Source organism: Herpailurus yagouaroundi, unplaced genomic scaffold (assembly GCF_014898765.1).
Source record: "Herpailurus yagouaroundi ecotype Mexico unplaced genomic scaffold, PumYag 142, whole genome shotgun sequence".
Taxonomy (NCBI): Eukaryota; Metazoa; Chordata; class Mammalia; order Carnivora; family Felidae; genus Herpailurus; species Herpailurus yagouaroundi.
In genome coordinates, this window is record NW_024412397.1 from 15,459,854 (window position 1) to 15,483,492 (window position 23,639).

Below are 23,639 nucleotides of genomic sequence, written 5' to 3' on the forward strand. Positions count from 1 at the left end.
ATAATGGTGATTATTCTAGTACCCTTTCATTAAGGAGCAGACCGTCCCTCCATTGGTGTACAACCCAATAGTTAAACAAAAAGACAACAAGAAATGATCTTATAACTGTGAAAGCATAGTTCAAATAAGTGCCTGCCTCACCTGTGGTATCTTTTCTGTTTCCATGTTCATTCCTTTCCACTCACCTTCTACAAGCATTCATTGCCTCGCACCATGCTAGGCTGTCATCCTACTGTAAAGGTAAATAAAGTGCCTTGCCCTCGAGAGGCTGAAAGTCCAGTAGTGGAGATAGACAAGTACCTGCTATCGGGTTTTAGAGTGCGGTGATAGACAGGTGAGCATTGCCACAAATGAAGTACTTTGGATTACATGCAATTCAGTTATCTGAAGGTAAGGGATATTATACTTACATTTGCCTTCTGTGTATAGAATTTTTCTATATTTCATGACACCCGGCTTATTTTAAGCGCTGTGTCATTTTCAGGACAACTTAGTGCTGACGCTCAGATTGAAAATCAAAGCTTTAATCGATTGGATCATTAAGATAATCAGAATAGATTTTTTCTGATGCAAAAGATCTAATCTAGACTCAAGGTAAGCTCAAGCAAAATAGGGAATGTATAGGTGCACAGAACTTGTAAGTCCAAGAGTGTTCAGACCTTAGGCATAGCTAGTTCCCAGGGCTTACCCAGTTTTCTTTTCCAGCTCTTCTCTTTCTTGTTTTCCGTTTCTCTCTATCAGCTTTGCTTCCCTCTGTGTGTTGTCTTTGTTCTGTCCTATTGAAAATGGTTCTCCTTTGTGCACACAGAGATGATATCCCTTCGTGGTCCTAGATTCCCATCCTTTTCTTTCATCAGTCACAGTGGAAGGAAAACTTTGACCTTCTAGTTTTGTAATTCGATTCTGGAGGGAGTGTTATATGGCTTCCTGTAGTCATGTGCTAACTTTGGAATAATAGTTGTCTCCAGGGGAATGTAATGCCATGCTTGACTAGGTCCTACGTCGGGGTCAAATGCACTTCCCCATTGTCCAGTGGGTGAGGATGGGGGTGTTAACTATGACTGCTCATTAGACAACTTGGAGTAGGATAGATAATATTGCAAATAGAACAACTCTTCTGCAAAGGAAGCAATGTTGCGTCAGAGCAACAATATGTTCTTCTCAGAAATAGAAACACAGTGCAAGGATTTTTTTGCAGTATTATCAACACATTCATACTGTGATGGATGTTTGGTAAATTGCTTGCCCTGTACCTTTGCTTCTTCTAGAAGCATCATCATTCTTCTTAGGGTACTCCTCCTCCAACCCTTCAGGTGGCAGAGACCTGCATTTTCCTACAGGGTCCACCCACTTGACTGCAGTTGATTGGTCTCATGCTTGGCACCCAACTTAAATCAGGCCAGAGATCTTTCCCCGGTTTCTGTACAGTGGCCTAGTGAGGGCATATTAGTTACTCAGTGATGGCGTGTTTCACAAAATGTCAAATGAAAATGTGTTTCTAGGTTTCCTGCTGTGTGGAGGAAGTCGGTCCATAGTTGATTTATAGTTTGAGTAAAGCTGATAACACAGAAAAGTACAGATCGATCCATTAGTTTGATTGCTTGATTCCTGATTTGTAACACAACAATCCCTTGCCACTCCCCATGACTGTGTCTCCAAAACAATAGCAACATTGTCCAATAGATGTATAATGTGAGCCACAGATATGAAATTTCCTAGTAGACATATTAAAAAAGTACAAAGACACAGGTGAACTTAATTTCAACAGTGTATTTTATTTAACCAAATGTGACAAAAATTTATTTCAAATTGTAATCAGTATAAAATATTGCTATATGATGCACGGTACATTCCTTTTTTCATACTAAGTTCTCAAATATTGATGTGCATTTTACCCTCGTAGCACATCTCAGTCTAGAAGAGTCACATTTCAAATGCTCAGTATCCACGTGTGGGGCTACTTTCTTGTGTATGCTAAATTCAGTTGGTTTCTCACAGCATCTCATTGAAATGCGGAACTGCAGTTAAGAGAAGTAATAAATGTTGTCTTCCTCCTTTTGTTTCTTATGAAAAGATAATCTCAGTTTATGTTGCTTTATGCCATGGCAAGCATGATATTATGCGATGATGATGGCTCGCAGTATTTTGATACCTTGAAAAGGATCTACCGTAACTTTATAGTCAAATTCACTCCTTTCTTTCTTATCATAATACATAATTCCTTGAAACAGAGTTTAAGACAGATGTGATGACAGTTTTAGTTCATTCACCCATTCATTAAAAGAAAAAAAAAAAAACCCACAGGCTTATTAAAGCCCCCTGAGGAAGTGTCCTTCTGTGTAGTTTACTTCTGTATACGTATTGCCCAGAGCAATGCCTAACCTGAGAAGACTTTCAATAAATATTGGTTGAATGAATGCACTAGTTACTGTCAATAAAAGGCTCAGTTAGACATTCAAAGGGCAAATAAGATATCACTTTTGAGCACATACTCTGTGCTACACTGTATGTGAAGTTTGTAATATATATTGCAGATGTAACTCTTACAAAAATCCTGTGAAAAATGAGGTATTATCCTCATTTTACAGATAAGAAAACTGAGACCCAAAAGGAAGTTAATGTTTCCCAAGCTCACGTAGTCAAATGGCAGAGTTGGGATTGACTTCAGAGTTGTCTTGATCCCAAAGCTTCCTCTCTTACTCATGCATTAGTTTCCTAAGGATGCTGTACAAAGGGCCACAAACTGTTGTTGTGTCTTAAAACAACAGAATTGTATTCTTCCATGGTTCTGGGGGCTGGAGATTTGAAATCAAGGGCCATGCTGCATCTGAAACATACACAGGAAGATCCTTCCTTGTCTCATCTAGCTTCTGGTATCTGCTGCAGTCCTTGGCATTCCTTGGCTTAGAGTAGATGTAGGGGATACATTCCTCCAATCTCTGCATCCACCGTCCTTGGTGTTCTTCACTCTGTGTTGTCTCTCTCCTCTTCTTACGGACCCCAGTCATATTGGATTAAACGCCCACCCTCTGTCAACATGACCTCATCCTAACTAATTACATTTGCAGTAACACTATTTTGAAATAAGGTCTCATTTTGATGTCCTGGAGATTAGGGCTTCAGTATCTCTTTATTGGGGAACAGAGTTCTATCATAACAGTTACCATATTTGTATTTGTCAAACACAGATATGTATGAAGCACTTAGAAAGCTCGAAGCACTGGGCTTGCTTGCTGATACAGGAATCCAAAAAAGTATAATATACTCTTCCTTTAATCTGGTTGGGAGGAAGAGATGTATTTGCATAAAAATAAGTGTCCACGATAGGTAGTTTTAGATATGTTGAGTTTGAGATAATGGCCACGTACGTCAGAGGGATATCTTGAAAAAGTTCAGAGATAAAGCCCTAGATCTTCTAGGGGAAGACGAGGCTGGAAACTGAGATTGGGGGTGATAGGCATAGAAGGGAGGGGAACAGTGGGAATTGGTGGTGACTATCAGGAAAATCAGAGCAGAATCCACTCATAAAGGAGAGGGGCCACCCAGCGTGCAGATATGTTCCGACAGGGTGAATGCTGTGAGAGAGCAAAAGAGAACAAGGAGGAGAAAAGGCCACGGAATTTTGGAATCAGAATATCTGCGGGGACTCGTGATACATGGTTTCAGTGGAGTAGGAGGGGCGGGAACTTGGTTGCAGTTTGCATTGAGGTTGATACGGGGGGAAAGCTGGGTTTCAATCCAGGTTTCCTCCTAAGGGGCTGCTGCATGATTTCTGGGGTCAGGGAAGTGCACGCTGGCCTTCTAAAATCTCAACTGTGAGTTGACTGATGAATTTTTCAAGTGTTTACTGAGTGCCTGTTACGTGCGAGGCATTGTTTTCATTGGTGAGGCTGTAGCAGGAAAGAAGGAAGGCATGATTCGTGCCACCATAGCACTTCTGTTCCAGAGGGGGAGATGGAAAATGAGCAAGCAGCTGAGTACATACACAGTGTAGTTTTCCATGCCGCTAAGGACAGTGGGGGAAAAGAAAACAGTGGGAAGTTTGAGAGCAACAGTGGAGACGAGGGAGAGATAATGAGCTAAGATTAAAAATTTCCAAGTAGGACTTAATACAACACGTACACTTAGTTCTGGCTCTGCCATGCATGCTGGTATTATGGAAAATGCTGGCCAAATTCAGAAGACTAATTTTGTAATTTTGGCCAGTTCATTTTTTTCTGTGTCTCATGGAAGAATTGAAAGACTAGGAACTAAACTCTGGGTCCCTTCTAGCTCTGTTACAACCACTGGATCATAGTATTGCAGCTATTCAAACTCTTTTGATGTCAAGCATAAATGTGATACACGTGCCTTTCTTTCGCGTCCTAGTCCAGAAGTGGTTTTGAAAATATAGACATTGGCAATTTGTGATAAAGTAAAATAATTGCCGTGCTTTAAATATAAATGATTATCAGTTTGAATATATAAAAATACAGGGTGAGAAGAATTCTCGAATTTAAACACTACCTGTAGGTTATAAGCTGTGGCATAATGTGAGGAAAGAATAAAAGTCATCGGGAAGTAACTCCTTTTAAAAGATAATTGTTGTATGTTTTTCCATGGATTGAGAAAGGGGGATACACTGACTCGAAAGCCATGGCAGCTTCTGTTATGATTCATAAAAGGATGTCTGTTTATCAAGCGTGCAGGGGAGGGCCCTTTAAAACTCAGTATTATGGGGTATCTGTCTAAGAAAAGAATCACAGTGTTGTTCCATTTCAAATACCCATGGTTTTCTGGGTTTGGAGGATTATTTTGTAATCAGGAACATTTGTTCTTTTGGGAAAAAAAAAAAACCTGGCCAGAAAATATGTTAAGAAAAATAAAGCCATTACTTGGTTTTTGTGTCTAAAGCATAATAAATGACGCCCAAATATTCTGTTTTGTGTCTCCTCATGTTTTAAAGTTCTGATATAAATGGAAGGCTTGAAAACACCATCTCCAGCATAGATGGTGATGCTCTGAGGGGGATGGAGGGAGGTAAGTCAGCCAGCCAGCTGCTCTGTCCCGGTGCACTGGAGAGGACTGAGCCAGACGGTGTGCCAGGAGCACCCCCCCCCCCGCCATTCCCCAAATCCTTCAAAAGAACACATTCTCCTATGACAGTGCCAGGAAAATAAGGTCAATGTGCCTCTAAATAAATTACAAAGGCCCTTACTGTGCAGCAGACAGCCAGGCCTGCAGGGGCCATGCTGGGGTCTGAGTTAGCACCACATGTGCTGTCTCTGTGGGAGAACTGCCTTCCCTCCTTCACCGTGGTGGGAACGGGAAGGCGGCCGCTGCTGTGCCTCCACTGCCATCTTTGCTGACAAGATGCAGAGTGACGGTGCCCTGCAGCTTCATCAATTGAGAAAGGCATAGGAAATTGGCAGCTACCCTAATGGCAAGAATGTTTACTTCTCCGCCTGACTCCTTTTGGAAATGAACAAGAGAATAGGATGATGTGTGCCTCGTTCTCTGTCTTAAATGGTCAAATGCGTCTTCTCTATTGACCTGTTGATTATGTTGGTTATGTCTCCCTTGATTGCCCGGGACTCTAGTGATAGGCGTCATAAAAACAGATAAAACGTGTAGCGGGGACGGCAAGCACCCATTCGCAGAGCTGAGGCTGAACAGTCCAAAGTACCAAACAGATCTCATTTGACTTTGTAGTAAGGTTTTATGTGTAATCATGACAGATGTTCAGGGAGATTATCCTTTTCCATCTCCACCCTGCTTCCCTGCAACTAGCGTATGTGTATGACTTGCTCTAAAATAGCCTCTCTTTTATAAACAGATGAAGCTGGAGGCCGTCATCAGTACCAAGTCTCAACATTCTACTTATCAAGCATTTGTTTTCTCAACAGAAGAAGTGCCTTTCTTTTAGGCCGGTGGCAGGCGGCCCTGCAAGTCCTGTTTTGGCATTTTATGCCAAGCGCCACCTGATGCTGACCAGAGGCAACTTTAAAGCGACTCTAACTTTCAGAGCTTATCCCCTGTAACAATAGCATTCTGGATGGTAAAGATAGTTTGATATGTATTTACTCAGTTGCTAATCTCCATTTAGGGGTTTAAAAGTGCACAGGCTCCTTGCTCTGCTTCACATTTAGGGATTGACTGTACCACATGCCTTCGCTAGACTTACCTGGCTAACTCTAGCACTTTCCACCCCCCCCAAAAAGTTGTCAATTCCAAGTGATGGTTGAAAAGCTTTCTGTTTGACACAGACATTTGACAGTCAGATTGTGACACCTTGTAACACCATCTGATGCCACATATGAACTTCTCTAAGATTGGAAACAAGCAAGGAACCTGGGCACAAGAATCTCTCTTAAAATTTTTTCAAAGCAAGGAGATGGTATGATCTAGTATGAACCAGCAAATAATGTCTTTAATCTCTTTCTATCTTGCATTGTTTCTCATTCATTTCAAAAACTTCACTATTTCCTGGCATTTTCTCATGATTTGCTTGATTTTCCAAGTCAGTTAAAAGGTATGCTTAGGAAGGCACACACATATAAGTATTAAAATTGTCCTCTGCAGAAGCACTTAAGATAGAAAGCAAAACAACAACAATAAACTAGGCCATTGAAACAGAAGGAACGCTTTTACAGTCTCGGTGCAGACCTTAGGGTACATAGGAAGCTAATTAAAGGCATCTCATTGTGGGCAATCACTCAAAACACAATGGCCAACGGAACAGAGTATACGGTAGAACCCTCATCAGTGGTCTGAGTCGCACCCTCATTGCCGTTTAAGTGCCACACTGTACAAGTTTCTAAACTGTGAGTGAGGTTAGAAATCCTTAGCCTGGGGGCGCCTGGGTGGCGCAGTCGGTTAAGCGTCCGACTTCAGCCAGGTCACGATCTCGCGGTCCGTGGGTTCGAGCCCCGCGTCAGGCTCTGGGCTGATGGCTCAGAGCCTGGAGCCTGTTTCCGATTCTGTGTCTCCCTCTCTCTCTGCCCCTCCCCCGTTCATGCTCTGTCTCTCTCTGTCCCAAAATAAATAAACGTTGAAAAAAAAAAATCCTTAGCCTGGAAATACACAGTTGTACAGGACAGTAAAATCATCCATATCAGCCTTTCCCATTGCAGCTGCAGAAGGCATAAAGCCTTCATGATGGAAGGATCTGAACAAAGCCACACAACAAACTAACGACTGGAAACTAGACCTCAAACTTTCTTAAAAATTATTTCTTCTTCCAGGTACCAAAGGAAGTGATTCCCAGAGGACTTTCTTATTTCGTTTTTGTTTTTTGGAGGTTCCAGGACCATGCCATACTACATACGACATTTTCTGAACTGATTAATTGGGTAAAACAAGGGATCCACACAAACCCATTTTCATTAGTCATTTATTTCTCCATGAAATCCCTTTACTTTTTTTTTTTTTTTTACTTATCTGTCTCATAAAGTCTCATGGTTCTAATTCTATGTATAATCAAGCCATCAGTTTTAAATTGACCTCTGAGACTTCTGTACTGCACCTTATAGTCTAAAAAGATACTGTCTTTCCTGGGTTTGGGGGAGACAGAAGAATTCGATGCTGTATACCCTATGCTTACGAAGCTTATAATTAATTTTGAAAAATGAGCAATCTGTGGGAAAACAATGAATCAATAATCCAGGATGACCTAGAACACACTGTTGGAAGCCTGGGAGGGCTTCAGAGAGGAGACGATTCAGGTAGATTGTAGAGAAAATGCATGACCTGAACGATTGTGGCTTTTTGTTACACAGCAGCAGATGACTAATTCTCTTCTTGGTATCAGTTGTGATGGATTGGTTGCTACTCTTTTGGGTTATTTGTGTGTTGCACTCGGCCCGGTCACAATCTTGGAGGATCAAGGGCCAACTGAGGTCCTCACACCCCTTTCCAAAGAGCAGGAGGCTGTATTAGAAGTCCCTATTCTGTATGTTTTAGCTTTGTGTTTTCAGTGTTCCACCTCCAGTGACTGAGGCTGAAGTCTGGAACAATACTCCGTTTGGGGGCAGGGGAGCCTAGGGCATCTTAGCTTTAGGATCTGAGAATAAAGGCAAGTTTCTCCCTGCCAACAGTTAGCAGAAGAAAACATTCTGATGCCTTAATTATGAAATTAATAAGATGCCTGTCTCTTAAAATATTCTCCCTGTGAACTTAGCAGCTTTCACTACGTAAGCATCTATGAGACACCCCAAAACTCAAAGAAAAGATGAATGCATTTAGCTCAATAGGCTTATTTATAAATTAGTAACTGAGAACTTCAGCTTTCATAACAAATTGGTAGAAAGTTATCTTATTTGGGAATTCAATTAAATATTCACCTGGTTAACCTCAAACATTTTCTAAGGGAAAATGCAGGGAACTTAAATGCCAAATGTGGTAACTTTCTGACTTTATGCTGGTATTAGTTTGTTAGCAGAATGAAGCTTGCTAGCTAGTGCTTTTCACTAAGAAGCCTGAAATATACTATAGGTTGTTTTTCCTATCCCTGAGTTTTTTTCTTTTTTCTTTTTTTTCCCAATTGCTCTCCTGAGAGAAAATTGAGTGTATGACAGGGAAGACAAGCATGAAACCTTTCATAATCCAGACTTGTGTTCTCAAGAGATTATCTTTGATATATGAGGCTACTCATTGAGTCTTTCCTGGAGTTTATTTATTTGACCACGTTCCCCCAGACTTAAATGCCTCCATTAATCAATACTGAGCTTTTTCACACTGAGTCTGCAGAGCTCATCAAGATGAGAAACTTTTAATTGAAAAAATTTAAAAAAAAATCCCAGATATATACATAATCCTTGGAGAAATAGCAGATCTGTTCCTGGCCAATAACACGTCCACTGACAGTTGAGATTTATTTTTGTCCCTGTTTTAGGATTATGGGTGCGATTGAGGTAAGAAGGAAAGGGTTTACTCAGGAACTTACCAATTTAAAGAAGCAAGGGTTCTTCAGGACTTTAAGGCAAGGGCAGAATTCATTCTTCGTTCGCTGTCTCACTCATTCAGTGAGCTCCTGGTATGTTCCAGGAGCTTGGCTTTAGGCTCTCATGTGAACAAAATTACCCCTGTTGACAAGGAGCTGACAGCAGAAGGGGCTGAGATACACAAGACAATGGCCTATTCTTTTAACATTTATTCATTTTTGAGAGAGAGAGAGAGAGAGAGCATGAGCTGGGGAGGGGCAGAGAGAGTGGGAGACACAGAATCCGAAGCAGGCTCCAGGCTCTGAGCTGTCAGCACAGAACCCGAAGCAGGGCTCGAACTCATGGACCGTGAGATCATGACCTGAACTGAAGTTGGGTGCTTAACCGACTGAGCTACCCAGGTGCCCTGACAATGGCCTATGCTAATAGAGCTTGATACAACTCACAGTGAGGATAGGTTTAGGGACGTCAAGCTCCATGTGTAAGGAAAGACTTTGTGTTATGAAAAGGAATACAGACAGAGCCAAAGAAGCCTCCTAAATGATTCATCTGACTATGAAACTCCTCTGTGAAATAGACTGTAGGCCACACAGAGTACATACATGTCCTGGATCAGTGATGCTGGAAGAAGTGCAGGTAGGCTTAAGGAATGAAGCAGAAGTGAATGGGATGAGAAGGAAAGGCCTAAAGCACTCTTCTTGGTAATAAGAATGCCATTTTTCATGCCACTATTTCTTTCTGTATCTTGTATAGTCTAATTTTTATTTTGTTTTCAAAATAAAGTGGATTTTAAAGTAGTGGACATAGCACGCATTTTGATGTTGCAACACCTATAGAGGAAAATGTCGTTCATTCATTTATTCAGTATTTATTGAGCACCTACCATGCACCATTGGGACTTGCAAGTAGAAAGAATACAGGTGCCGTTTGATAGTAGGGAGATATTTTGGTTCTTAAAACCATGATGGATGATAATGTATATGTTTATATGTATTCCTAAATATATGTTTCTGACGATGACTTTTTTTGATGTGTCAACTTACTTATTAGGTAGGCTAAACTATGGGGATAAAAGAGAGGGCAGCAGCATTTTGTAGCATACACATACTTTCTTCCACTTATTCGATGAAACATTAATCTGGGTGTTTCTGTGAAGAGACATTGCAGATGTAATTAAAGTTCCTGAAGAGTTGACCCTAAACTATGGAGATTATCCTTGGCTAGGCCAGACCTCATCAGATAAGCCCTTAAAAGGGACTGAACTCTTCCTAGAAAAAGAGAGTCCTGACATCACTGAGTCTACAGTTGCTTTCCCTTTCCTGGATCTGCCCTTCCCTGCCTGTGACGGCAGCTTTGGCCTGTACCGGGAGGGCTCCAGCTTGCCTGTGCCCTTCTCTTCCTGCCTGCGTGCCCACAGATCTCAGAAATGCTTAGCCAGCCTCTCCAATTGTGCAAGCCAATTCCTTAAAATAAATCTCTTTCTCCCCGTCTCTATATGTATATATGTGTGTATACGTGTGTGTGTGTGTGTGTGTGTGTGTGTGTGTGTGTGTAACTCCTGTTGGAGAAGTTGATGTGGTTGACCTTTGACAGATACACTGGGATTTAAAAATAATCCTGTCACCCCACTTTACATGTGTTTTATGCTGAGAACAGTTATCATTGCTTGTGAAATTAGGAAGATGTTATTTATCAATCTATGCAAAAATCACCCAAATATACTTTATGAGGTCTGGTTGGCCCCTAATTCATCATCTTTACCTAGCATCTTTGGTTAAATTGTGAAAGGCAGCTGGCCACAGAGTGGATTGCCCATGTGCTTCCCTGTTCGTGCTTGTCGCTTTCCCTGGCTCTGTTCTGGAATGGTGGTCTTTCCAGCTGGCTGGATAGGAGAGCAGCACCCAGCCAATCTCTGCTGGAACATGTTAAAACAACATTGCATATAACATAATTTAGTAGGGGTGACTGAAGACTTAATGCCTTTGCTAGCTGGAGTCAAGTCTGGAAGTTGAGCCTAGAAGCTTCATCTTTGTATTTTTAAAGAAGAGAAAATAAAATTTTATGGAAAACTTTGGACTCTTTGTTGCAATCCTTTTGATTTCATCAAAATACAGAAAATTCCTCAAGCTTACTTGAATGAATTTTGTATGATTTTTGTTCATTTATTCATTGTAAAAGAATTGTATGTTTTTTTAAAAAAAAGGGACGCCTGGGTGGCTCAGTCGGTTAAGTGTCTGACTTTGGCTCAGGTCATGATCTCACAGTCTGTGAGTTCGAGCCCCACCGTGGGCTCTGTGGTGACAGCTTAGAGCCTGGAACCTGCTTCGGATTCTGTGTCTCCCTCCCTCTCTGCCCCTGCCCCGCTCATGCTCTGTTTCTCTCTCTCTCTCTCTCTCTCTCTCTCTCTCTCTCTCTCTCTCTCAAAAATAAATAAACCTTAAAAAAATACTTAAAAAAAAGACATAGTATAAGAAAGGAATTAAGAACTACCCATAATTCCACCACAGGTAAGAATGGTTGTGACCACATTTTTGGTTTTTTTCCCTGTGCATCTTGAAATCATCCTTTCCCTGCTCTGCTCTGCTGTGTGTCACAGGCAACTGAACCCTGCCAGCTCCTCCACTGATTGCCTTGCCAAATGATTTCTTCTAGTTTCAGCCAAAGGAAGGCCCCTGGTGGGCAGGTGGGAGGAAGCAGAAACTTGGGCTATTTCTTGCCATTCTCCTCTATAAAAGTTTCAGTGTCTCTGGCAGTGGTTCCAGAGAGCCCTGCCCTCTACGGTGTTCTTGCAGGGAAACCCCTGCTTTTATTCTAGATCCTCTGGAACAGCCCTGCTCCTGAGATCTGATAACAACTTTTTTTTTTTTTTTTAAATTTCTTTCTGCCTGAGGTGTTGTAGTAACCTCCTGATGTTGATTTTTCTCTAGTTGTCCTTTCTGTTCTTCCAATACCTTAATTAATTGGTGCCCACAAATGAAATTCTTCTATTAGACAGCCTGACAAAGGTACACATTTCTTGGCAGTCCTCTAATAAACCCACTTACTTTATTAATACATTGCAAATGCTTTTCCATGGGCATATGTTGTAAGACCTACATCATTTTTTTATCGTCTTTATTGAGGAATAATTTACATACAGTAACACTCACCAGTTTTAAGTGTGCAACTTGATGAGTTTTGATGGACAGATACAGATATGTAACTACCACCACCACACTCATGAGATAAACATTTGCATTACTCTTCAAATTCCCTTGTGCTCTTGCACAACTCTCTCTCCCTATTCCAGCTTCTTGCAACTACTGACCTTTCCATCATTATGGTTTTGCGTTTTTAGAAAAGATTTCACGTAAATGGAATCATACAAGATGTCTTTTGTGCCTGGCTTCTTTCATTTTGCTTAATGGTTTTGAGATTAATCACTGGTGTTGTGTGCATCAGTAGTATTCCTTTTAATTGATGAGTGATGCTCCATTGTAGAAATAGATGGCGATTTGCTTTTCATTCACTGATTGTAGGCTGTTTGGCTTATTTCCAGTTTTTTGCTCTACCATCAGTAAGGCTTCTGTGAACATTAGAGTACAAGTTTTGTTGTAGGCATATGTTTCGTTTATTTTGGGCAACTGATTAAGAGTGGGATCTTTGGGTCTTACAGTAATTATAAGTTTAACATGATGAGAAACTGCCACTGTTTTCCAAAGTGTCTGTACCATTTTGTATTCCTACCAGTTTCTAAGTTCCAGTTGCTTCGCATCCTTGCTATTACTGAGTATTGTGGGTCTTTGTAATTTGCTCATTTTGGTAGGTATGTAGCGCTATATGGTTGAAGGCTAACTTACATTTTCCTAGTAACTGCTAATGTTGGATATTTCTACTTGTGCTTATTTTCCACTCGTGTATCTTCTTTGATGAAGTATCTATTAAAATATTTTACTCCTTTTGAGTAGAGCTGCTTATTTTCTGATTGAACTCTAGTAGTTACTGTTGTATTTCACATACAACTCGTTTATTGTATACATGTTTGCAATGATTTTCTTCCACCCTGTAGCTTGACTTGCATCTTTTTTTTCTTTTTTTTTTTTTTACTTTTTTTTTTTTAACATTTATTTATTTTTGAGAGACAGAGAGAGACAGAGCATGAATGGGGGAGGGACCGAGAGAGAGGGAGACACAGAATGCAAAGCAGGCTCCAGGCTCTGAGCTGTCAGCACAGAGCCCAAGGCAGGACTTGAACCCGTGAACTGTAAGATCATGACCCGAGCCAAAGTTGGAAGCTTAACCGACTGAGCCACCCAGGTGCGCCTGCATCTTTATTTTCTTAATGTTGTCTTGAAGAGCAATTTAAAAATTTTGACCTCAGTCATACTTTAATGGCTATACAGTATTCCATCTTAGTAATATGCCATAATATTCATCATTGAACTTTTAGTTTCCACAACCTTACTGCTATCATCACCCTGCCTTGTTCTTGTCTTCATATCTTCTGTGAGTTAATTATCATCTTACTTGGGAAAGTGCTATAAGGAGTCAGGATTGTTACGTTTTTATCTGATAAAGATTAAGTATTTTGAACTCAGTGGGCTTCTTTATATTTTAATTTTTCATTGGGGGCATAGAAAAGAAAAACAGTACCTGAGTTTCTTATTAGTTATCATATTAGTTAATTTTTTTCTAAAGTAAAAGGCATTCTCTTCCTCCTTCCCTCCCTTTTAAACCTGAGATCTTGGGAATCGCGTTTAAAAATGTTAAATAACGTGAATATCTTTAAAAATTGTTTTGTATATGTTAAAATCATATTAATGCTTCAGGATAAGTATGCATGGTCAATTGATCATACACACTTAATTAAATGATAATAAAGGTATAAAAACTTATGAGTGCAATAGGACCAAAAGAATGAGAGGGAAGATAACATCAGACAAGCAATCACAATAGTTGTTTTTGTTTTTGTTTTTGTTTTAACATGGAAGTCACATGGAGAATAGCTGCTTAGCAGAGAGGAGGAAGCAGCCATATGGATTTTATAGGGAGATATTGATGAGAAGCCAGGTGATTTCCTTTGCAGAACCTTGGAACCTAAGAATTAGCAAATGGTACGGGTTCTGGTATGCTTCCTGGCAGGATTCTTACAGCCAGGCATATATCCTCAGTAGGGAGAAAAATGGAGATTTTATTCTTAGAGAGCTGGCAGATCCCTGAAAACAGGCACCCAGATACTGTGCTTTGGATGTCCTTTTAGTAGAAAAAAATACCTTTACAATTATAATTAGTGGAGTCCCTCCTCCCTCCCTTTCGGTGTCCACTTAACTTATTCGTGCTCCAGGTTAAATATTAGTGAATGACCAACAATCACAAGACTTTTGAGGAAAGCTTTCTACCGAAAAAAGAAAAAAAGCAAGAAGCAGAGGAGGAAGGAATAGGGAAAACATCTAAAAATATCTTCAAGGAGTATTCTAAGTTGGATAAATAAAACATACCAACAAAATGAAGATGAAATGAAATAGGTACATTGAGATGACAAAAAGCCCTCCTAAATTAAAAAAAAATAGACTAGTCAAAATGAAAAAAAAATTGAAATGTTGGATGATAAGGTCAAAGAAATATTTCAAAGAATAACCCAAGAAGACCAGAGGGAAACTAAAACCGGAATAGAGGTTTAGGATATTCAAAGTCTTGCTAATTGGATTATAGACTAATTGGACTAAAGAGCAATGAAAGCAAAGTGAAGGAAGTTATGACAGAAATGATACAAGAAACAGTTTCCAAACTGAGGGACAGAAGTCTCCAAGTGACAAGTCTGGCACAGTGAAAGAAAAAAAAAAGCCAACATTAAGCTACATTATCATGAGATTTTAATAACTTAGAAATAAAGAGAAGATTTTTTTAAGCTTCCAGAAGGGGGAAAGATAGTCCACATATAAATGATCTGAATGGAACGAGATCTCTTAACACTGAAATTGGGAGCAAGAGACAATAAAACGATTGTTACTGTATTGATAATAAAAACATGTTTTCAAGCATGCAAAAATTCAGGACCCATAACTTTTAACACTTACTTTCTTAAAAAAAAATAAACTGGGGGCTCTACTTCAGCAGAATAAGGAATAACCTAAAAAAGTGGAAGACAGAGGATAAATGAAGAGGGGACCCAACACAGGGACATCCAAGGATGTCAGTAAAGGGAAATCCTAGGACCACTACAGTGCAGCAGGGCCAAAAAGCACACAGTCCAGATTGAAATAAACTTTTGAGGGGCTCTGGGAGGAAAACTGCAGGAGAAAATGAAGCGAAGTGATGCATGAGATTTTATATGTATGTGCATATTTATGTAGGTATCACTCAAGACTAAGTATAGTACTTTTCTAGACACGATAATGCTTTTATGTAATATATATTAGCTTTTATGTAATCTATATTAACAGTTGTATGCCTGTATATGAAATTACATATTAAGTAATAATATGACTAATAATAAATGACTTTTATCTAGTCTATTAACATACGCATACATGTTAGTTGAGAGTGTATAGGTAGATGGGTAAGTGCAAGTGAGATGATGTTTGTGTAAGAGAAATAAAAGGGGGTTGGAAGGAAAATACAGGGGTAAATAATGGAAGAAACACCGTAAGAGTTAACAGTCATTGGTCCGAGGGTGTGGAAATTTGGAGTGGGGAGGAATGGGGCAGGGTTTGCTATTTTTCATTAAAAACCTTTTAATACAACATAAATTTAGTACGTGAATTACTTTGAAAAATTTATTTTTGAAATTGTCATATTGCACACCTTAATGTCTACAATTTTTATTAAAAGAAAGTTGTATCTCTCCTATCATCACCATTAATTTCTGTCTAACTTCTAGGGGGACTACATGAAATAAAATGAAAATCTCTTGATGAATCTTAAATGTGTTTACTTAAATCAACACTGCTTATACTTCAACAGCAAAATTCCTTTAATAAATTCCTGATTTACAGTTATCATTTTTATGATTTTCAGTAAGTCGCAGATTTTAACACAAGATAAGTCATTCAAGTCGTTTGGGTTTAGTAGTTAGTTTTAGACTCAATTTCTGTAACATTTCTCATGGAATAGACTTTTAGATTCTTATCGTCCTTTGACTGTGATATACAGTAACATTTAGATTCATGTAGTGTATGTGACTCAATCTTTGCAATCACCCAAAATTGTCTCTGGCAGGAAAAAAGAGTGGCCTATATATTTGTTTGAAGTTATTGAATTACAGAAAGAGATAGTATGATTCCTTTCTTAGATATGGAGTGACAGAGGTGCAAAAGCCCCACGTGTAGACATGATGATGGAGCAGGTTATATTAACCTTTTCAACAAGACATTTGGGACAGGCAGTGAATCTATGAAGCCATCAACTGGAAAAAGACATCACATCCTTACTGCTCTATTGAAGAACTGTCTGAAATGATATATATGTATATATATGTGGGTGGTAAGAAGGAGAAGTAAGACTTCTTTTGAAAATTAAAACAGTAGTTCTTAACCTCATTTGTGAAAAGTGGCCCTAAAAGATTTTTCCTATTTGATGGTAGTGTTTGCTTTACTGTGTCTGACGTGGTTGGATAAAACGCTTAAGACCACAAGATCCTAAGGATCCTCGACTACAAGAGAATGTAGCAACTCTGGGAATCTGCCGACATGGCTGTCTTATAATATTATCAATGAGTGTTGGTATTTGAGACCAATAATTGGAAAACTTAAGTGGGCAGGGAGACTTGCACTGGATCAAAAGAAAGTCCTGATTTTCATGCTGCTTAGTCATTATTTCAAGGCCTCTAGATCATACCAATGCGAAAGAAAGTTCAATATCAAAAAAGATGGGCCTGTTCTGAACTGTTTTTATTCTAAAGGTTAGTGCAGCTATTGTATCATGAGAGAAATTAAAGTAAGCACTGGAGGGAGTGTTCTCATTGTGCTTATAAAAACTGAGAAAAGGCTTTCTTAATGGAGAAGGAAAAATGACATTATTGCTTTAGGGGGAAAGAAAGTACTTTTTTGGAGTTAAAAAAAAAAAAAAGGAATCAATCAAGAAAGCTCTAGAGGTACTCCAAAAGTAAGTTGGAGGGCAATGTTGAAAATCCCCAAATGATGGAAAGTGCTGTGCAGTTCCAAGACTAAATTAAAAGTTGACTAAAAAGTTTGATGGGACTGTGGATTCTGGTCTTCCTTTTTCCATGTCCTCGATGCATGTAGTATTACATGCTCCTCTAATTTGTTGGATGGTGGTACAAATCGGTAGTTGGGGGGAAAGATAGAAGATCCAGATTGTTTTAATTTAGAGATGTTCTGTGTGAGCCATAGAATACGCTCTGTGGTTCCATTTCTTAGTGCAGATTTTTTTTTTTCCAGGTGAAAGGAAGATTCAGGACTGTTTTCTTATATCTAAAATCTTACTGTTTCTGTCAATGAAATGTTACTGTCTGCTCATTTATGGAGCTTAGGAGTTGGCTTGCTTTGGCTTTAGGGCATAGGGAGCCAGCAGCATTCCCGGAAGAGCCCTTACAGGTTTATACTGGCAAACCTCAAAGTAAAAACTGAATATGGGATTACTGTGAACTGAAAAGTGCAACAGCTAGGGACATAAATGGACAGTTTTTAATTGGCAAACTCAATATTCAAATGAAATTGTAATACTGTTTGCCAAATTTGGTTCACGAATGTCAATATTCTATTGAGACATCGGGACCTAAGTGATTTTGTACAGTAACTGTTCCCCAATTTTTTTTTTAAGTTATAATAATGTAACTAGTTTTTCAAGATTATGATTTCTGTGTTCTAAACCATTTGGATGATCTCTAAGACAGAGTCGCAGGACTCTAAATCTGTGCTTTTTCTATCCTGGGAAATCATTAAGTAAAAAAAAAATCATGACTAGAATGCATGACTAGGCCTTCTCTCTCTGTCTCTCTCACACTCACTTTTAACTGTTTCTTCAGAACCTCTAGCCAGTTTTTGGGTCTCAATAGAATATTTGGGTAGACTGTCTCTTATAATCTCCATTGTCTGGTCTAAAATCCCCTGAAAGAATTGATAGCTTTTAGCACTGTTGGAGGTATGCCAGTGATACGAACTTTTCTTTCTTTTCCCTTTTGATTTCCTCCTTTCCCTTGCTTGAATGGCTTAGATTCACACCAAATGTGAAGGAATATTAATTAAGTAGTATAGGAATTATTACAGAGATCACTAGGAGATTTAATACTTTAAATGAACAATACGAACACAGAAAGGCAAAAATATGTGAATCCCTAACATCTGTACCTACTTTGCTAAACACTTGATATTTTCTACGTAAGGTAAAATAGCCTAGAGTGCCCGTATTATTGCAGGATAGTCTTCTAGCTGGTTCTTTATTGCCTCAACAATTTATTTTGAGAAAGTAACTCCTATTTTTCCTACATTTTTTCCATGTCAATCTAGTATCACTAACTAATATGCGAGTTCAGAAAACATGGACCCTTAAAAGCATAATATTAATATTTTGGCAATATTGGAAGTCATGGGATATCAAAAGATACATCAACATGGAGCTGTGAGAAACTTTATTCCATGATCCTTTTGTATTCTGAGATCCTAGGTCATAGAAGGAACTAGTTGAAAGCAGAAAAAAAAAGGCAGTGTAGGGACGCCTCGGTGGCTCAGTGGGTTCAAGCGTCCGACTCTTGGTTTCAGCTCGGGTCATGATCTTGTGGTTTGTGGAATTGAGCCCCACGTGGGGCTGTGTGCTGTCGGCACTTGGAATTCCCCCCTTCCCTCTCTCTGTCTCTCTGCCCCTCCCCTGCTTGTGCACTTGTGTGCTCTCTCTCTAAATAAATAAATAAACTTAAAAAAAAAAAGGCAGTGTAATAACATAGATCATGAATTTTTAATGAAGGTGTAATTTTCTCGCTTCAGGTTGTACCCAGACATTGCTTTGGTGGTATAGTGAAGTTCAAGTAGACACATGGTTTCTAAGCTTCTGGAAGGCAAATATTATTTGTATTAGTTTTGTGCTGTCTGGTAGCATAAGGGACCAAGGTTATTGAGGATGAGTGGATCTTAGTACACTATTGCTATCCACGTAGAGGTGTTTTTGAGAGGTATAGTGGTTAGCGTTGCTTTTAAACTATTCTTTTGCCCAGAATTAACCTTGACACGGAGCAGCCCTTCAGAGGGAGTAAATTCTCAGCACTGATTCTACCCGAGATTGTGGTATATTGATATTTATTCATGCTTTCAGTAGAATAAGCATCAGAGTTATGCCCTTGCCCATTTTCAGAGTCACCATTTAAATCAACAAGAACAGTTATTGGTGGATACAGAATGTTCCACAATATAACCCAAGAAACACAAAAACATCTTTTATTATTTGGCTCAATAAAATGTATTTCCTCCCATTTTTCTTTTACCTAACTTGCCCATCCCCTAAAATTTTACTACTGTTTTTATTTTTATTTTTTAAGAAAAATCTGTCTGTGTATTTAAGCAGGGCCATACCTGCTACAAATGGCTTTAATTTTTTTGACAGAGCAGGATATTGAGTCAAAATGAGTGTGTTACAGCTTCATGTTGAACCAGTAAATGAACCTTTTATTGTTGCTAATAACTGTCATTATGAGGCAAACATATGACATTGCAGGTTCACGTGTCTCAGAATTACATAAGAGCCTATTACAGTTCAAAGACAAAGAAATGCCATTGTTATAACAATACGAATACAGTCAAAACGCAGTGCATCATGGTCTGCTGTTTTATTAGGAGACCTGTCACAGTCTTCAGCTGGCTGCATCTTTTTCATGTCTGCATCATGTAAGAATTATGCCATTTTTTTCTTGAAGGGACAGTACAGTGTCACTGGTAAATCATTACCCTCATCACCTCAAATAACGCAAAGCTTGCCTGTCAAAAGGCAGGAAGGAATTCGCATGATTACAAATAAGCTTATTATCACCAATCTCAGGGAACAGCGGATAGTGCCAAATTGACAAGGATACCAAACTCATGTCAAACTAGGAGAACTGGCCTTCACCAGATGGAACATATCCCTTGGACATAACAATAACCCTCCAAATACCATATTGTTCTAGTAGTGCCTTTTATTTTTCTCATAGTGTTCGCAGAGATAAACTGAGACATCTTTAGTCTCCAAGGAAGCCTTTCTTAAGGCTCAATTTGCATCTTTGTTAGAAACCTTGGCCCTTCTTCTGCATCCAGAAATGAAGAGAGTTATTTGGACCTCCTGGGTTGTTTTCCAGCCAACCAGTATCCTGGCCATGGCCATTCATTGTCTTCATTTGTAAGCCGTATAACAAAAGCAGACGGGAACAGTGTTGTATCTAGTTTCTTGTACTACGTGCTAATTCTCTTCCAGCCAGAATGGTGCTAACCGTGCCAAGCAAATATCTCTTGTTTGGTTTTCCTTTGCATAATTTCTTCAGTTAAAGATTCAAGTGACTCTTGGAGTGGATTTATCTACCTGTTTGGAATAGTCACTAACTCTTCCTTTGGTAAATGTGCCCTTACATCTGTATGGGAGGCCAAAAGCAATTACTATTCCAGTTGAGATCAGATTATAGCAAATGATACAAGCATATGGCCAAATACTCCTTTTATGCCAGAGTCTGCTTACTGGTTTTCACTTCTGGAGTCAATAAAGAAATCAATTCTGTCAAAAAAGAAAATTCAATAAGAAAATCCTTTACTGTATAACTAATTATAGAGGAGAAATTTCTTTTGAAAAGACAAAAAAAAAAGAGCATAAATATAGTAACTCCCTTAAAGATCATTCAACAGAACATGAAATAGCTATGCAAACAAAAATGACTGTATTTTCATTATTCCTTACATAGAAATTCACAAGGGAGGGATTTGAACATTTTTTGTTCCTGACTAAATCATTGTGATATGTCATCATGATAGTTTATATACCGAAAAGGAAAAGCATTATAAATATGTTGGGTAAAAGCAATAATTTAAAAACTGGATGCTCTTCCTTCAGAACATTGATTCAATCATTAAAGCTCCCATCTGTGAGCTGGTTTAGAAAATATTGAGCTGAGCTGCCCCCCAATGTCTTTGGCACTATAAAAAGCCAATTTCTCACTGTCCGGGTTACCTGTTTAATGACCTGATCATCAACATCCACTTCATGTGAATTCTGCTTGAACGAACCTAGGTATTGTGGACTTTGTATGAAAAACAGAGGATTGTTTGCTAGAGAATGGGTCTAAATTTGATTAATTTTATCATTCCTCCAAGGCTGTTTTGCTCTTGATGTACAACTTAAAATTACAATACTGTGCTTTCATTGGAATCCAGGTCATGAATGTGAAAAGTAATTATTTTAGTTTTCAGTGATTAATTGATAGGATTTAGTATGTTAAATAAGGTGTTGCATTTTTATAGGGTTAAATCCCAGCGACTTTAACCTTAGCATTCTTATTCAAGTAGGACAATGAATTCGTCTGTTTGCTAGCACATTCTTCAGCCCTGTGTAACCCTTCAATGCATGGACATTCCACAGACTTCCAAAAATGCTTTCTTCAGGGAGGAGGGGAGCCTGGTGGTGATGACGCATGAAAAAGAGACTCAGATGCTCACTTTTGCAGAAACATTTGAACAAATCTTGTTTAAACAAAAATGGTTGAGTCCCAATCTCATTATAGATAAGGTGTTGACAAAAATGAAGTAAATAAAAAAATTAAGCATAGGATTGGATATTTTTAGTGTCCTAAAAATCATTATTGGATGATAAAACTACTAGACCGAGTTATTAATTCACTCACATGTGAATTTACCGAGTTATTAATTTACTCATACGTGTTCTCTTCTTGGGAGGGGATCCAGCTTGCATTATTGTTAACACATCTAGTTTCCCAAACAGGGAATTTTGATATAGGATTCATCGGTCCAGGATTGAGGGGCTGGTGAACTTACTAAGTTGTGTGGTTCACAATATTTTTTTCTGGTGACAGAGTCCTTTGTTTTTATCGAGTTCACTAAAGAGCTCATATCCTAAATGTTTAAGACCTCTGCTCATCACCAATAAAGTATCATGGTGATGACAGTGATAAGCCACATTTTGTTCATAAATTCATTAACCCATATCTCGTGCCCAAATCAGGAAGTTAGCCCTTTCTGAAAGAGTTCATTGTATCCTCTCAAGTTTACATGTATTTTAAAATTCCCACTCATTGAGGAGCTTGATTGGTCTCGGTGTCCTGAGCTGGAATCGAGGAAGTCATTTTTGCTTTTATTTCCCTTGGCCCTGTCAATGTCCAGTCAACCAGTCGTGTTGTGTGGGTTTAACATCAGACATAGCTCTCAAAATTTGCAATTTCTTTCTGTCTTCAAACAGCCCCATTAATTTCTCACTGAGATTGTAGTATTTGCTTCTAAAAGGTTCTCTGCATACAATCCAGGACAAGTGATTTTTCTTATGTACAAATCGGATTAAATAACACCCCCTGCTATTTAAAACCTCTGTGCCTTCCATCTGTTGTCTAACGGAGATAGTATTACCATGGCACAGATACAAAATTCTCATGATATAATGTATGACAACGAATGAGGAACATTTTGATTTCATTTTCTTTCTATTATAACTTTCTAAAATGGATTTCTGGCAGTAGAATGGCCTATCTTTCACTGTACCACACCTTCTAAGTGACAATTCTGTATGGATTCACATGAAAAATTTTGTCATGTGGGAAATAGCCAAATAGCCAGTTTGGACTGCTAGGACAAGATTGTTCTCTGTCATGGCTTTCCATAAGAAGTGATGTTTATTTGAGATCTTAAGGGGACACTATGAGAACTGAAGGAGAAAGAGTGTTCTAAGCAGAGGAAACAGCCATATACCACTTTTCACACTGTGACCTGGCAAATGCCTATTTTCCATACTAAGCTATAATTTCTTGAAGTTAAGGACAATCTCATATTAAGTGTTCAATATATATTTGCAGAGTTTTGACTCTGTGGTAGATATGGCTTTACTCCTCCCTATGTTCATACCCTTTGCACTGTGGCTTTGCAGTATCTCCTATTAGAGGCAGTCTGTTCCCTCCCACTTGACATTGGGCTGGTTATGTGACTTTCTTTGATCAATAGAATGTATCAGAAGTGATGTGTCAGCTCAGCACCTAGGCCTCAGGAGACTTTGTGAACTCCAGTTTCTCTCTGCAATCCTTACCCAGCTTCCCGGTGAATAAGCCTAGGCTAGCTTGCTGGAGATGAGAGAGGACACAGAATCAGAAATGCATCTTTCCACTTGAGGCCATCCTAGACCAATCAGCCTTCCTTGGACTTGGTTACTGATTGTAGGCACATGAGCAAGCACAGCCCAAACTGAAGAACCACCCCGCTGAGCCCACCTCAAATTGCCAACCCGCAGAATCATTAGCTAAATAAATTATTGACTTTTGAAAGCCTCTAGGATTTGGGGTGGTTCATTAGGCATTTAAAGCTAACTTATGCATCATTTAAACTTGTAAAGCAAAATCAATCTTGAGAAATAAATATTATGTTTAAATGTACCAGGGGCCCCTGGGTGGCTCAGTTGGTTAAGCGTCCAAGTCTTGATTTCAGCTCAGGTCGTGATTTCATGGTTCACGAGACTGAGCCCTGTGTTAGACTCTGTGCTGACAGTGCAGAGGCTGATTGGCATTCTCTCTCTCCCTCTCTCTCTGCCCTTACCCAGCTTGTGTGCACAGGT